The 17908-nt window shown below is 38.0% G+C and overlaps 1 long non-coding RNA gene across 2 annotated transcripts in view; it reads right to left on the minus strand.

The window, feature by feature from the left end:
• The window catches only part of LOC102548237 (uncharacterized), an 87636-nt gene extending 73928 nt beyond the window's left edge, over positions 1-13708 (minus strand). The window contains exon 1 of one of the 2 annotated variants that reach the window (XR_010064534.1): positions 13486-13690. This is a non-coding gene — a long non-coding RNA (uncharacterized LOC102548237). Of the gene's footprint in view, positions 1-13485 lie in introns of both variants that reach the window. The other variant, XR_010064533.1, reaches the window with a different exon arrangement.
• Positions 13709-17908: the final 4200 nt, after the last annotated feature.

Below are 17908 nucleotides of genomic sequence, written 5' to 3' on the forward strand. Positions count from 1 at the left end.
CCCTTGCTCTCACCCTCACTCTGAAGCCTCACCAATGCTAAGCAATTCTCAACTGTTCAATTTTAGTTTTTACTTATTTTTAAAATATGCATAATTTTTAATTGGTGCTTATTTGTGTGTATATGAGTAAAAATAGTCAGCATGTGTGTTCTCAGAGAACACAAAGCATTGGATCCCCTGTGAATTTGGGTTACATACAGTTTGTGTCACTATAGGGGCTTGGAACCAAACTTGGGTCCTTTGCAAAAACAACAAGTACTCTAAAACACTCCAAATTCTAGTACCTATTTTCTTAATCTTTTGACTAGTGATCAATATTTTATATCATTTCATATTTTACCATGTATTGAAGAATTCAATATTTTACTGAGAAACATCCTAATCTATACATGCAAATTCATCACCTCCATATTCTAGTATGCAATATATAAGTAAAATTCTACCAATTATTTTTACTATTTTATAATGAGAAATTTTAAAATAAATATTAGAATATGCCCTCTATTTCTATCTGAGAGCATCTTTATCATTCACATTAGTAAAAATCTCCTGAAGAGCCCAAACCCCTGGGCAATCCCGAGACTTCAGGGCAGGAAACACCGCCACTTCTGCCAACCTTTGTGCACATCCCTAGCCCAAGAGGAAACTGTACAGTGTGTCTGGGCATAGGAAGATAGGAGCAGTCAAGCTGCAGGAGCCTTTCAGTCCAGATTGCCCGAATCTGAATGGACTTGGTCAAACAGCTTCCTGCACCGAAATCCCATGGGAGGGAGAGCTAGACTTTCAGAGTGGCAGACATGCGTAGGAAATCAGAGGAGACTTCTCTCTGCCCATATTTCTGACTCTAAAGGAATATGCCTAGTGCCATCTGGACCCCCTGCACACAGGGACCTAGGAGAACTAGGGGTGGGCCCTTCTGGTTCCTGCCCAAAGGGACAACAGAAAGCCAGTGGACAGGAATGACTACACACCCGAGAGCAGAACACTCTGTTCCCATAACTGGCTTAAAGAAAACAGGAAAACAGGTCTACAGCACTCCTAACACACAGGTCTATAGGACAGTCAAGTCACTGTCAGAAATACCAAAAGAAGGTTACACCAGAGACAACCTGATGGATAGAGGCAAGCACAGGAACCCAAGCAACAGAAATCAAGACTACATGTCATTATCAGAGCAAAATTCTCCTATCAATGCAAACATTGACTATCCAAACACACTAGAAAAGCAAAATGTAGATTTAAAGTCACATTTTATCATGATGGTGGAGGACTTTAAGAAGGTCAAAAATACCTCTCTTAAAGAAATACAGGACAACACAAGTAAACAACTGGAATCCCTTAAAGTGGAAACACAAAAATCCCTTAAAGTACTACTGGAAAAAAAAAACAAAACAGGAGAAGGAAATGAACAACACTATCCAGAAGTTAAAAATGGAAATAGAAATAATAAAGAAAGCACAAGGGAGACAACCCTGGAGATAGAAAACATAGGGAAGAAATCAGGAGTAATAGATGCAAGAATCACCAACAGAATGTAAGAGATACAAAAAAGAATCACAGGAGCAGAAGATCCCATAGAAATCATCACCACAACTGTCAAAGATAATGTAAAATGGAAAAAGCTACTAGCACAAAACATACAGGAAATTCAGGACACAATGAGAAGATCAAACCTAAGGAAATATGTATAAAAGAAAGTGAAGACTCCCAACTCAAAGGACCAGTAAATATCTTCAACAAAATCATTGAGGAAAGCTTCTCTAATCTAAAGAAAGAGATGCCCATAAACATAAAAGAAGCCTACAGAACTCCAAATAGATTAGACCAGAAAGGAAACTTCTCTTTAATAATAGTCAAAACACCAAATGCACAAAACAAAGAAAGAATATTAAAAGCAGTAAGGGAAAAAGGTAAAGTATTATATAAAGGCAGTCCTACCAGAATTACACCAGACTTCTCACCAGAGACAATGAAAGTCAGAAGATCCTGGACAGATGTCATACAGACCTTAAGAGAACACAAATGCCAGCCCAGGTTACTGTATCCAGCAAAACTCTCAATTAACATAGATGGAGGAACCAAGATATTCCATGACAAAACCAAATTTACACAATATCATTCTACAAATCCAGTCCTAAAAAGGATAATAAATGGTAAAGCCCAAAACAAGAAGGCAAGCTACACCCTAGAAAAAGAAAGAAGCTAATCATTTTGCAACAAAACAAAGAGAAAACAAGAACACAAACATAATCTCACCTGCAAATACAAAGATAGCAGGAAGCAACAATCACTATTCTTTAATATCTCTCAATATCAGTGAACTCAATTCTCCAATAAAAAGACACAGATTAACAAACTGGATACCTAATGAGGACCCAACATTTTGCTGCCTACAGGAAACACAACTCAGAGACAACAACAGACACTACCTCAGAGTGAAAGTCTGGAAATCAAATTTCCAAGCAAATGGTCTGAAGAAGCAAGCTGGAGTAGCTATTCTACTATCGAATAAAATCAATTTTCTACCAAAAGTCATCAAAAAAGATAAGGAAGCACACTTAATTTTCATCAAAGGAAAAATCCACCAAGATGAACTCTCTATCCTAATATCTACTCTCCAAACACAAGGGCACCTACATACAAAAAAGAAACCTTACTAAAGCTCAAAGCAGACATTGCACCTCACACAATAATAGTAGGAGATTTCAACACCCCACTCTCATCAATGGACAGATCATGGAAACAGAAATAAAACAGAGACATAGAAAGACTAACAGAAGTTATGAACCAAATGGACTTAATAGATATTTCTAGAATATTCTATCCTAAAACGAAAAGATATACCTTCTTCTCACCACCTCATGGTACTTTCTCCAAAACTGAACATATAATAGGGCACAAAAACAGGCCTCAACAGATACAGAAAGATAGAAATAATCTCATGCATCCTTTCAGACCACCACGAGCTAAAGCTGGTCTTCAATAACAATATGAAAGAAAGCCCATATATACAAGGAAGTTGAATAATGCTCTACTCAATGATGTCCTGGTCAAGAAAGAAATAAAGAAAAAATTAAAGACCTCTTAGAATTTAATGAAAGTGACAGTACAACATACCCAAACTTATGGGACACAATGAAAGCTGTGTTAAGAGGAAAACTCATAGCGCTGAGTGCCTGCAGAAAGAAACAGGAGAGAGCATATATCAGCATCTTGACAGCACACCTAAAAGCTCTAAAACAAAAAGAAGCAAATACACCCAGGAGGAGTAGAAGACAGGAAATAATCAAACTCAGAGCTGAAATCAACCAAGTAAAAACAGAAAGGACTATATAAAGAATCAACAGAACCAAAAGTTAGTTCTTCAAGAAAATCAACAAGATGGACAAACCCTTAGCCAGACTAACCAGAGGACACAGAGAGTGTGTCCAAATTAACAAAATCATAAATGAAAAGTTAGACATAACAGCAGAATCAGAGGAAATTCAAAAAAATCATCAGATTCTACTACAAAAGACTTTATTCAACAAAACATGAAAATATGGAGGAAATGGACAATTTCCTAGACAAATACCAGGTACCAAAGTAAAATCAGAAACAGGTAAATCATTTAAACAACCCTATCACTCCTAAAGAAATAGAAGCAATCATTAAAAGTCTCCCAACCAAAAAGAGCCCAGGTGCAGATGGGTTCAGTGCAGAATTCTATCAGACCTTCATAGAAGACCTTATACCAATACTATCCAAACTATTCCATATAATTGAAACAGAGGGAGTGCTACAGAATTCCTTCTATGAAGCCACAGTTACTCTTATACCTAAAGCACACAAAGACCCAACAAAGAAAGCGAACTTCAGACCAATTTACCTTATGAATATTGACAGAAAAATACTCAATATAATTCTTGCAAACCGAATCCCATAACACATCAAAACAATCATCCATCATGATCAAGTAGGCTTCATCCTAGGCATGCAGGGATGGTTTAATATATGGAAAACCATCAACAAAAACCACTATATAAATAAACTGAAAAATAAAAACCACATGATCATTTCATTAGATGCTGGGAAAATATTTGAAAATATTCAATACCCCTTCATGATAAAAGTCCTGGAAAGAACAGTAATTCAAGGCCCATACCTAAACATAATAAAAAGCCATATACAGCAAACCAGTAGCAAACTTTAGACTAAATGGAGAGGAACTTGAAGCAATCCCACTAAAATCAGGGACTAGAGATGGCTGCCCACTCTCTCCCTACTTATTCAATATAGTTCTCCATGTCCTAGCCATAGCAATCAGGCAACAAAAGGAGATCAACGGGATACAGATTGGAAAGGAAGAAGTCAAAATACCATGATTTGCAGATGATATGATAGTATATGTAAGTGATCCCAAGAGTTCAACCAGAGAACTACTAAACCTGATAAACACCTTCAGCAAAGTAGCTGGGTATAAAATTAACTCAAATAAATCAGTAGCCTTCCTCGATACAAAAGAGAAACAAGCTGAGAAAGAAATTAGGGAAATGACACCCTTCATAATAGTCCCAAATTATATAAAACACCTCACTGTGACTTTAACCAAGCAAGTAAAAGATCTGTATGATAAGAAGAACTTCAAGTCTCTGAAGGAAAAATTTGTAGATGATCTCAGAAGATGGAAAGATCTCCCATGCTCATGGATTGGCAGGATTAATATAGTAAAAATGGCCATTTTACCAAAAGCGATCTACAGATTCAATGCAATTCCCATCAAAATTCCAATCTACTTCTCCATAGAGTTAGACAGAACAATTTGCAAATTCATCTGGAATAACAAAAAACCCAGGATAGCTAAAACTATCCTCAACAATAAAAGGACTTCCGAGGGAATCACTAACCCTGAACTCAAGCAGTATTACAGAGCAATAGTGATAAAAACTGCATGTTATTGGTACAGAGACAGACAGATAGACCAATGGACTAGAATCGAGGACCCAGAAATGAACCCACACACCTATGGCCACTTGATTTTTGACAAAGGAGCCAAAACCATCCAATGGAAAAAAGCATTTTCAGCAAATGGTGCTTGTTCAACTGGAGGTCAGCATGTAAAAAGAAGGCAGATTGATTCATCCCTGTACAAAGCTTAAATCCAAGTGGTTCAAGGACCTCCACATCAAGCCAGATACACTCAAACTAATAGAAGAAAAAGTGGGGAAGAATCTCGAACACATGGGTACCGGAGAAAATTTCCTGAACAAAACACCAATGGCTTATGCTCTAAGATCAAAAATTGACAAATGGGATCTCATAAAGCTACAAAGCTTCTGTAAGGCAAAGACACTGTTGTTGGGACAAAATGACAACCAAAAGATTGGGAAAAGATCTTTACCAATCCTACAATTGATAGAGGGCTTATACCAAGAATATACAAAGAACTCAAGAAGTTAGACTGCAGGGAGACAAATAACACTATTAAAAAAAAGGGATTCAGAGCTAAATTCACACCTGAGGAATATCAAATGGCTGAGAAGCACCTAAAGAAATGTTCAACATCTTTAGTCATAAGGGAAATTCAAATCAAAACAACCCTGAGATTCCACCTCACATCAGTCAAAGTGACTAAGATCAAAAACTCTGGCAATAGCAGATGCTGGGGAGGATGTTAAAAAAGAGGAATGCTCCTCCATCGTTGCTGGGATTGCAGACTGTTAAAACCATTCTGGAAATCAGTCTGGAGGTTACTCAGAAAATCGGAGATTGCACTACCTGAGGACCCAGCTATACCTCTCTTGGGCATATACCCAAAAGATGCTCCAACATATAACAAAGACACATGTTCATAGCAGCCTTATTTATAATAGCCAGAAGCTAGAAAGATACCAGATGCCCTTCAACAGAGGAATGGATTCAGAAAATGTGGTACATCTACACAATGGAATACTACTCAGCTATCAAAAACAATGTCTTTATGAAATTCACAGGCAAAGGGATGGAACTGGAAAATATCATCCTGAGTGAGGTAACCCAATCACAGAAAAACACACATGGTATGCACTCATTGACAAGTGCATATTATCCCAAATGCTTGAATTATCCAAGATGCATAGAACACATGAAACTCAAGAAGGATGACCAAAATGCAAATGTTTCACTCCTTTTTTAAAAGGGGAACAAGAATACTCTTGGGGAGGGAATAGGGAGGCAAAGTTTAGAACAGAAGCTGAAGGAACACCCATTCAGAGCCTGCCCCACATGTGGCCCATACATATACTGCCACCAAACAACATAAGATGGATTAAGCAAAGAAGTTCAGGCTGACAGGAACCGGATGTAGATCTCTCCTGAGAGACACAGCCAGAATACAGCAAATAGATAGGTGAATGCCAGCAGCAAACCACTGAACTGAGAACGGGACCCCCGTTGAAGGAATCAGAGAAAGGACCGAAAGAGATGAAGGGGCTTAAGACCCCATATGACCAACAATGCCAACCAACCAGAGCTTCCAGGGACTAAGCCATTACCCAAGACTATACATGGACTGACCCTGGGCTCCAACCTCATATGTAGCAATGAATAGCCTAGTAAGGCCACTAGTGGAAGGGGAAGCCCTTGGTCCTGCTAAGGCTGAACCCCCAGTGAACTAGATTGTTGGGGGGAGGGCAGTAATGGGGGGAGGATGGGGAGGGGGAAGGGGAACACCCATATAGAAGAGGAGGTGGAGGGGTTAGGGGGTGTTGCCCTGGAAACCAGGAAAGGGAATAACATTTGAAATGTAAATAAAAAATATCCAATTTAATAAAGTTGGAAAAAATCCAATATGCTCTCAGAAATGAGCCCCCATCCATACATAATCCAATCCCAAACAGTCATCCCTATATATTTATACATAATAGTAACAGTAAAAGGGAGGACAGAGAAAGTTATGTGGATTTGTATATGTAGGTGAGAATAATGATTAATGAAGGTAGTTAGGAATTTTCGAAGAGTGGATCCAAGTTGGCCTGTCAACTGTTGTCATCTTTTTTCAAATCTTGTTTATCTCACTATATTGGTGAGATTACATTTCATATAGAGCAGACACTACCCCATAGCAGATGGTATTGTCTTCTGGCTTTTAGAATATTTCTATTTCCTCTTTCCATGATGTTTCCTCTAAGTTTATATTGTAGATATACGTCTTGGGTTTAGGAACCCTATGAGGAGTTGTTCTCTGTATTTTGATTAATTGTGGCTTTCTGTACTGATCTCTGCTGTAAAAAAAAATCTCCTGAAGAAATCAAATATCTTCGAGTGCAATAAATATTTTACAGCCTGATTTGTATTTTGTTTCATAGTTGATTTATTGAGAGTAGCATCTTACTTCCCAGAACAAAATATTTATAAGAATATTATGGATTTCATAGAATAATATCACAAATTAAATATCTTAAAACAACAAAGGCTTTTTTCCAAGTTTTGGAAGTTACAAGTTTGAAATCAAGGCATACATATGTTATGTCCTTGGTGAAATCATGACGGAAATATCTGCATTATGGATTTTGGCTTCTAGTGTTAACCAGCAGTAATAGGGACCATGTAGCCTGTAGAGGCACTGAAGCATTAGTCTAAGTTTTGTGTCAATTACCAAAGTGTCTTTTTCTCTGTATCTATCTATCTATCTATCTATCTATCTATCTATCTATCTATCTATCTATCTTTCTGTCTATCTATATATCTATCATCTATCTTTCTGTCTATCTATCTATCTATCACCTATCTTTCTGTCTGTCTGTCTGTCTATCTATCTATCTATCTATCTATCACCTACCTCATGTCTCTATTTATGAGTATGTGTAGGGTGCATATGAAGATGAAGTTTTACTTCTCTAAACATGCCAGTTTCATTAGGTAGAGGTCCTACATAATTTAATATGACATCATTCAAGGGTCTTTTCAAAAACTGGTTTCCAATTAAATCAGAGTCCCATGTAGCAGGATACGGTCTCCATCATACATTCTGGGAAAATCAATTCCACCCACAGCTGAGGTCAAACATGGAAGATAGCATACTACTGGTTTTGAAAACAGGATCATTCTCAGTGTCATTTAAAAACATGATTTTTCTAAATGTAATGCTACAGAGTATTATGTAATTGCCAAAGTGAATTGTTTGGCGTAGGAAAATATATTAGCTACAGTGTCCAGTAATAGCTTGATGTGATCTTATGCTAAACTGACTGGTCAATGATTAACTATCACTGACCTTTATTTTGAGGCACTAATTTTAGTGGATTTTAGAAAATAAGTAGAAGAGTTGTGTATGGATAGAGTGATACATCCTAAAATGATAGTTTAGGCTGCGAAAGACACAATTTAACAGCCTTTGATAACTATTTGTGATAGCTGCCTGTGACATCGGATGAGCTAGCATTTACTGGCGAGATTAGGCTTATCCTGAATAACTTCAGAAGATTGAATTAAATTGAATGTAGGGAAAGCATACTTCATCTCAATATGAGAAAAATTTAATCAGTTTAGGTGCCTGCAAATTAAATGTGCTTATTTAAATGATAGCAACCTCCACGCACATGGAGAAGTTCCAGCTGGCGCTAAATGATTGAAAACCAGAGTTTTTATAAAAGAAATTATCTGGAACCTTAAAAATAAGTCAAATTATATTATCTTCAAGTTCTCCTCAACTATATATTCTTTATTTTTTCATTCTAAAAATTCAGATGGCTCTTGAGCTGATTTTAACGACAAAAATAGTTCAGGAGGTGTAGAGACTGATGCGTTCTGACTTGATAACAATTTATCTCATAAATATGAAGAGGACTTGATATAAGGAAACTCAATTAATATAAGTCCTCACTATCATTTATAAATTCCCATTTATTTAACATGAAGATGTAATGTGTTTAATAATAAAAAATAATCATAGAGAGATATTATAGTTTTCTGAACTTAATACTTTTTCATTTCAAATGCTTTCACCTTGACAGAGATGACAACTTATTTATAAACTGATTATTTATATACAATTTCATGCATGCATGTTTCAATCAAGTTCACCTCTATTTTCCTTTCCTAACTTCCTCACTCTCACTCTGGGATATTCTAATTCCCAGCATGCACCATCTTTATACCCCTGATTTTGTGCTTTTCTGAGATGCACCATCTTTATACCCCTGATTTTGTGCTTTTCTGAGATGCACAGAACTTAATTAGGATTTCTTGCATATGCATGACTCTGGGGCCATTTACTGAATCACGGTCAACTTAGAAATGATTATATCCCTGTTTAAAAATCACTGCCTCTTCTTTGCCCCATTAATGGCCAATAACTCTTCATATAGGGATGAGGCCTCTTGTGTCCTTCTCCCTCCATGCTGGAATGTTGACAGGACAGATAGATCTTGTGACGGCAGCCATTGCTGCTGTGCAACCATGAATACAGTGGTCAGGTAACATCCAGAAGATAGGGTTTTGCAGATCTCCTCTCTTCTCCACCAAAGGCCTTTATATTCTATTTATGCACTGCCCCCAGTGTTCCTTGACATGGGAGACAGGATGGATAGATAGTTGTTCAGCATAAATAACTAACAGTCATCTATTCTCATTATCTGACCATGTATAAAAAAAAACCAAACAAAAAACGGTTTTCTATCCAAAATTGAGAATAGCACTAATCCATGAGTAGAAACACAAATATTTAGAAGTCAGTCTGAAATCAGTGTGAAAAAGAACAGTAGTATGTCCCAATCCCAGGTTTGGGAGATCCCCAGCCATGAACATTAGACCAGATTGATTTTAGAAGACCTGGTTTCCTTCCTGTGGAGTTGGCCAAAATTCGATTCAGAAAGCGATCGACCAGCTTCTTAATATTTGTGACACTCTTGCTCCAGCAGTTGTTCTAACTGGCAGGGGCCACCTCTAGGTTAGGCTGCAGATGAGTTTCCCCTGCAGAAGGCATGCACACCTCCCTCAGGAGCTGAGAATGCTAGCCAACACAGATGAACTTTCCAGGTCACTTTCAGAATCATTTTATCTCCTTCTACTACACTGTGCGGTGTTGTTAGAGACCTGGTTTTAGAAACTATTCTCTCTTCTGAGCCTTTGGGGATGACCTGGTCAGAGGGGGTCTGGGGTGTGGAGATGGTTATTCCAAGGTTGTCTTTAGGCAGAATGTAGAAATTGTCAGCCTTTAACACGGAGAATATAGCTAGAACTGATTGTGTAGCCATAATCCCATTTGGTAGAAATCTTTATAATCGTTGAAGTTATAATTTCTTACATTGGTACAGAATTTATTTTGATACAGAATTAAGGTTTGCATTGGTATACATTTCTTCTATTGTTACAAACATTTTGAGAATACAAAGCTTAGACCTAGTCCCCCTCTAACTACCATTACAATCTTAGGTGATTAAACATATGAATTAAGGGCCAGATAGCAAATTCATGGCACCAAGTTCATTGTTAGGGTATTTTCAAGATATTGTTACTAGAAATAGCTGAGAGTAGTTAACAGACAACAGTCCAGATTACTTTAAATGGATAGTCTTCAAAAATGTCAGAAATCCACAGAACGTGACATTTCATGTTATTTAATCATTGGTTGTGGAGACATATCTGCTCCTAACAGCTCCCCATTGGTGGATTCTAAGAATAAACTGAGCATATCTACCTCCAGGTGAGGTTGTACATTGTGGCAAGGTAGGCACTGGGCAGAAATTGTCTACTTGTCTATAGACATGTTACTATTCAGAAAAAGGACACACGGGAAATAGTTGACTGATCATCCTTGTCAAGAGATGGTACTCAACCCCTCATAACTCTGCATTTCAAAGGTCTGTCAGACATTCCTGGACCAAACAGTCACACTGATGCTAAACCTTGTTGAGATACAGGGGACTTTACAGGTAGGCAGCCGTCTCTACAATTTGTCCCCATTCTGAAAGCTGTGTTAAGTTGCCTAGATTTTCAGGTAAATCGTATGTCGCTCTTGGAAATCTGGCAGGATTGTAGACTGGTTGTGGTCTCAGAGCCAACCCAAGCTGTTTAACTTCAAGAAAGATTGTATAGATTTGAGAGAATGGTTTCAGTTAGCATACAAGGTAAATCAGGACATAACAGATATGAAATTATAAGCCTTTTTAAGTTAGGATAGATAACAGAGTGCTTTAATTGACAAAAATGATGGACTGGATGTTTGGTACATTTTATATTTTATAAATTACAAAATGGCAATAGTAATGCTCAATTTATATTTGGGCGAAAAGTTTTTTTTCATTGGAAAAAAAAGGTGAGAGGTAGCAGAATTTTCCCCAACTTGATTAAATAATAAAGATGAGAAGAAGCTAATCGCTGGACAAGAAAGAGGCAGGTTTTCCAGGTCTGGGGAGAAAGAGGGAACACAGGACAAAGGAAACTCTATTTTAGTTGGGATGCAGGAGTGAATCAGACAAGACATAGGCTGGAGGCATGACAGAATCCACCAGTATCTGCCACCAGAAGAATGATAACATAGAATGGTGAATTTAGGATAGTAGACTCAAGGTCTACTGATCGTGTTAGCCGTTGATTCTAAACTAAGATTGTCTGGTGTTTTCTTTCTGCGGCGACTCAGGCAGCCCAAAAGAAAGAACATAGATGAGACAGAATTCGGTCAGGCTTTGGGATGGGAAGACTGGGCAAGGACTGAGCTCCAAGGTAGTGAGTGGGACATGGGCTGGTGACAGCATACTCACAGCTGCCCTCGGGACCAAGACAGCTACCTCGGAGCTCTGAAGAAGCCGGTGTCTAGCAGGTGATAGCGTACATTGGTTTTGGTTTTCTAATTATTACACACAACAGGGTGTCCAATTCCTGGCAGTGGGGTTTTCATAGTTTTAAGCACTTGGCTCTAGAAATAGTACTGTCCTCTGTTCAAACTTCTTAAGAAATACATTTTAAATTCACTTAAAACATAATGGGTCCAGATGAGTTTTCTCATACACTTTTAGTTCTGGTTCATCTTCTACTTGTATCCTTTCAACTAACCGTTAGCCACCATGCCCCAAGTGGGATCATTTTAAACTTTCTACTAAAGTGTACCTTAATTCATGTCCATTTATGCTGTGGGACAGAACAATAATTCATTCTTATCACTTTTCATTTACTAACATCTTGATCAAGAGTAAATGCTAAAACTGTAAGTATGAAATCAAAGACGGACAGTCCAGGCGGACAGAATCCAAATGCCACCTCCTATTTTGCCCCAGAGACATAAATTGTCAATTGGCCTTAATTGTTTATTATTGAATTGGTTCAGAAAATGTTTTGTTTTCTTTTATTGGTGCACTTTTTGCTGCTAGAACACAATGTCAGAGGCTGAGCAAATCTTGAACACAGATTCATTTGTAGCCCAGTTTGGGAAACTAAGAAGAGCAAAGCTTAAGAGCAGCATTTTTGTTGTTCATTCAGGGCAGGGAGTAATGAAAAAGCATGACATGGCAGGATGGCCCACTAATTATTTTATAAGGACTGTAGGCCTGCAGTAAGAACTTCTCAGATTATTGTACTGGCATCATCTGCTCTTGACCCTTGACACTCATCTCAGGTCATTGGGAATTACCTAAGATCAGCATATTTACCCAGCTTTCTGCATGTGGTATTAAGTTTACAGCACAAGTTTTTCGGCAGACATTATAAGCCACAGCGAGCCCTTAAATCTCTCACTGGATCTCATTAAGAAAATAATTTGAGATTGTTGGTGGTAATCTCTCACGATGTGGTAGAGAAATCATAAAAAAATAAACTAAGTATTTAATGCTAAAAATAAAAAATTTTACATGAAAGTCAGAACTGAAGTAAGTGTACTGGTGGTGCTGGCATTCACAAGTATATGTAAATCAAAGAGTTATGGAGTGAAAAGAACAAAAAAACAGGGACATAAATAATGGAAACACTATACATGAACTATACACCAAGCTAATGTTAGCAGTTTGACTCCTTCTGACTAAATGGGACAGACATAGGGTTTAGAGAAATATTTTCTTATAGTTCTATTAAATTTAAATATTTAAATTGATATTAATGACACATGTCAAATATTTACAATAATTAATGTTAAAAGCCCAATGTATGGCTGTCCTGATATTTTAAATGAAGGAAAAACTAACATGAGAAAACTAATCCTTCCTCCTCACACCAAAAATTATATTCTGTTTTTGCTCTCTCTGCTCTTTGGGTTTCTATGGTGCAGAAGTTGGAGAAAGTATTCAGTCTCCCAATTCTGTCAATGGCCTGAAGGAGAGTACTGTGGAGGTTGCCTGGTAGGATAGTAAGTTTGTACCTGGACGAAGGTTAGCCATTCCCTTTTATTCTTTTGCAAAGGATGAATAATTTCCTCTTGAAGCAATTGTTCATGTACAAAAATGCCTCCTCAGGAATGCCAGAGAGGACAATGACAGAGAGGAAGGACAGAGCCAGCAGCCATGGAAGCACTCAGCTGTGAGAGGACAGAGCCAATACCTGTAGTAACTCCTCCTTCAGGCTCTGCTGTCCTCTTCAGTCCTTCAAAGGACTGAATCCTTCAAATCCTTCCTTCAAAGGACTCATGAGAAGTCACATCTGCTAGGCCCAGTGAGGTTTTGTTTGTTTGGTTTGTTTTCTGTTTGTCCTTCTACTTAAGAACTGATAGTCTGTCCTGATTAAATTCTCCTTTCAGTGGCGTGTTGGCGATTTCTCTACTCCAAGAATCCTGTTTGTATACTGTTGCTAGGTTCCCACGGTTCTCATGCCTCTGTCATGTGACAGTCCACCATGAATGCTGAGTCTGCAGCTGCTGTTCTTGAGAGGCAGGCGTCTGCACTCATCCCCTTGATTCCTAAACTGCTGCTCTTTTCTAAGAGAGAGTGTGCTTTGTGTTTGTGACTGCTAATTAAAGTTTTAGTTGTGTTAATGTGGCTTTCAAATCAACTCTGTTACAAAATTCTGTTTTTAGTGCTTTAAGAGTCAGATTATCTTTGTTAAATTTTCTTCTGTGTACTCGTTAGAACAACCTATTCTTTTTAAACTTTAGTCTATGTCTAATTATCTCGTAGTTGCTAGAGATCATCTATGCATAAATTTTATCAAGGTGCCTGACACTTGATAGTACTTCTCAGCACATTTCTCGGGAAGAACAGTCAGTGCTCTTAACCACTGAGCCATCTCTCCAGCCCCACATTTCTCAATATAAATTTCATTCATCACAAAGTTCTCCTAACATGCTGAGGATTAAATTAATTTTCATTTTGCAGAAATGCTTATAGAGGAACAAGATAAATAGCTCATCCACTCTAGGCTCATGAGCAAAAGGATAAGAAATGCTTACAGATTCCCTCAGCCTGTACCTGTCTTCAATATGAAGACACATTTAAGACTAGTATTATTTGCTATAAATATAATTACGTTACCTGTTGTTTCAATGTGCTACTTAGCTCAGGAACCTAGAACTTGTCAAATACCTAAACTTCCAGGAGCTTTTATACAAAGAACATATTTATATGGTATGTCTCTGCAAGAATAGTCAGCTTGGGCACAGGAAAATGTGTCCTGAATAATCGGTAGCAGTGTGTTAATGTCCTTACTTACCACTATGAATATCAACTTCCAAAACTTATGACTTTCATTATTTTTCAAACTTCTGTATTAATTGCTACTCTGGGAAGTCGATAAATAATCTCCCCTGCTTAATCCTGTTAATTCCAGTCACCCAAAGCTCTTCAAATTAAACACCAGAAGGAATCTGAAAAGAACACGTAATTTGTCCGTGGTGGTATTACATAAAAAATTCTAATAAAAATGTCCTTAATATAGAGCAGAAGAAGTGGTCTGTACCTTAGCTGTGTCAGCAGAAGATTGGAATATCATACATGTGGTATTCTTAAAAGAGACTGGTGCTTGGTATTCTGTCAACTGTTTCTGAGAATGAGTACCAGTGCAGAAAGGTACTTGAACTCATGAACCATCTTCTCTGTTTCCCTAGCGTTGGACTCACATGTGAGACTTAGTCTTCACACTTATCTATTCATGCTTCCTGGACATTGCATTGTATCATGATGTCCCTTCTCTGTGTCACTGAATAGATAGGCAAGAGGATGTCAATACATTTATATTCTTGATATAGACAACCTCAAGCAATAAGTTTCAGAGTTTTCCTGTCTTCTATGAAATATTGATCCCTAAACTTGTTGGGATTTTAAAACCTTATTTATTTGCTTATTTGTGTGTATATGTTTATGTGTCTATGAGAGTATAAACACATGTGTATCTCAGTGCTTGAATCTATGTGCAGGCAGATGATAAAAGGTGCTCTCATCTAGCATTTTACACAGGATGTCTCTTTAAACCTGCAATTCCATTTTTCTGGGTCATTCTGGAATCCAGAGAACTCCAGCGATCCTCCTGTTGCTACCTCATTCAGATTTGGTGTAACAGGGTCATTTGGGATGCCTGATTTGACACTTGAGCATTGGGATTTGAAAGCCAACCTTCAAGTGTATTCCAAGCATTCTTAATGGTTGAGTTCTCTCCCCAGTCCGAGATTCGTTGACCTTTATGAAGTAATATTATTTCCTAAATATTTCAAGAGTTTGTAGTAGCAAATATTTCCTATCACCAAGACTGTCGTAATGATTATAATATTTGACCTATTTGAAAAATTATACTTTCTGAATATCTGTGTAAAAAATATCAGTCTAAGTTTTCTCAAATCTGTACTATGGTATTAAAATATATACTATAAGAATACAAGGAACACATCAGGTTCACATAGAACAAATTAAAATTTCAAAGATTAAATTAGACATAGTCACAAATAGAAGTAAAATTTAAAAGGTAAGATTGAATATTTAAGTCATAAACTCCAAAATCACTTATTCTTAATGTAACATAATACCTATTCACTTTCTTAAGTATGTCTACCCAATGTTTCAAAATGCAACTTAAATAGCATAGCTGCTCTACCGGAATGCAAGGGAATTAGACTCATTCATTTAAAATGGTGCCAGCGATCCATGAAATGTCTACAGTTTTAATAGGAAATTATTTATGGATCAGTGCAATTTGTTTTTCCACAGAATTCACTAGGTTTGGTCCTACCTGAGTTAAGTATGAATGGCTATGTCAGTAACCTTTCTATTTTATATATCTGAGATAAAAAATTAAAAAAAGAAGTCATTGTTTATTATGGCTCTAGGTTTCAGACATTAGTCCTTAATACCTGGCCATACAGTAGGTATCATGATGGCCTCCAATCATGGGCCCTTTAAAGGATCTCAGCAATGTTTACCTCTGAGGACTCCAAATTTCCATTCCACATGGAGATTGTTCCTATGTTTCATACCTCAAGTCTCCTTAGTACTGATCAATGTGGACGCAGTGGCCCTGCCCCACAGAGGACATCTGCAACCTTCAACTGTAATGCAAGCATGCAGGCAACCAGTCATGTCTAACAAATGCCTTCCAGAGCTAGTGCTGCTGAGCCATATACACTCAAGGATGAACCCTTATTGAGCTGATGGGAAACACAGGCTACCATCTCTTGTACCATGTGCCCGGGCTCTGGATCCACAGCTGTTTCATGTATGTCCATAGATCAGACCCCAACTCTGCAGTCATTCTGCAAACTCTAAAGCATCAAATAGCAATAACAACATATTCTTATAAGAGCAAGTTCACCATCAGATGCATCCCCAGGAGCATCCACGGGAGAGAAAAAAGAAGAATGAACCCAGGATGCCTTTGCTCTCTCCCATTTCTCCAGACAATCTTCCAGATTCTGCCACTCAGACAACATATACACTGTAATTACTCTTAAGTCAAAGGAACGGTTTGGAGATTTTGTGGGTAGGCTCTCTGGAATAAAAAGCCTTCACTAAGCTAAACCAACATCCTTGCATGCCCATTCACAGAAAGTAATCGTGCTTGTATTTCTCTAACACAACAGTCCATAGATTCCCAAGCACATGAGTGTTCTCTGGAAACCTTACATCTTCTTTTTTCTTAATGGATTTTTTTTTTACATTTCAAGTGTTATTCCCTTTCCAGGTTTCCCATCCATAAAGCCCCTATTCCATTCCCCCTTCTTCTATGAGGGTTTTCCCTACCCACCCACCTGTCCCTTCCTTCCTCCCCATCCTGACATTACCCTGCACTGGGGTATTGAGCCTTGGCAGGACCAAGGGCTTCTCCCATTGATGCTCAACAAGGCCATCCTCTGCTACATATGCAGCTGGAGCCATGGGTTTGTTCATGTGTACTCCTTGGATGGTGATTTAGTTCCTGGGAACTCTGGTTGGTTCGTATTGTAGTTCTTATGGGGTTGCAAACCCCTTCAGCTCCTTCAGTCCTTTCTCTAACTCCTTCATTGGGGACAGTGTTCTCAGTTCAGTGGTTGCTGTGAGCATCCGCCTCTGTATTTGTCACTCTCTGGCAGAGCCTCTCAGCAGACAGCTATATCAGGCTCCTGTCAGCATGCACTTCTTGACATCAGCAATAGTGTCTGAGTTTGGTGGGCAGTCTCTGGATGGCCTTTCCTTCAGTCTCTGCTCCAAACTTTGTCTCTGTATTTCCTCCTGTAAATATTTTTACTTCCCCTTCTAAGAAGGACTGAAGCATCCACACTTTTGTTTTCCCTCTTGAGCTTCATGTGGTCTGTGGGTTGTATCTTGGGTAATCTGAGCTTTGGGGCTAATATTCAGTGAGTTCATACCATGTGTGCTGTTTTCTGTTTGGGTTATGTCACTCAGGATATTTTCTAGTTCCATCCATTTGCCTATGAATTTCATGAAGTCATTGGTTTTAATAGCTCAGTAGTACTCCATTGTATAGATATACCACATTTTCTGTATCCATTCCTCTGTTGAAGGGCATCTGGGTTCTTTCCAGCTTCTGGCTATTATAAATAAGG

The sequence above is a fragment of the Rattus norvegicus genome, chromosome 2 (genome assembly GCF_036323735.1).
Source record: "Rattus norvegicus strain BN/NHsdMcwi chromosome 2, GRCr8, whole genome shotgun sequence".
In the NCBI taxonomy this organism is placed as follows: domain Eukaryota; kingdom Metazoa; phylum Chordata; class Mammalia; order Rodentia; family Muridae; genus Rattus; species Rattus norvegicus.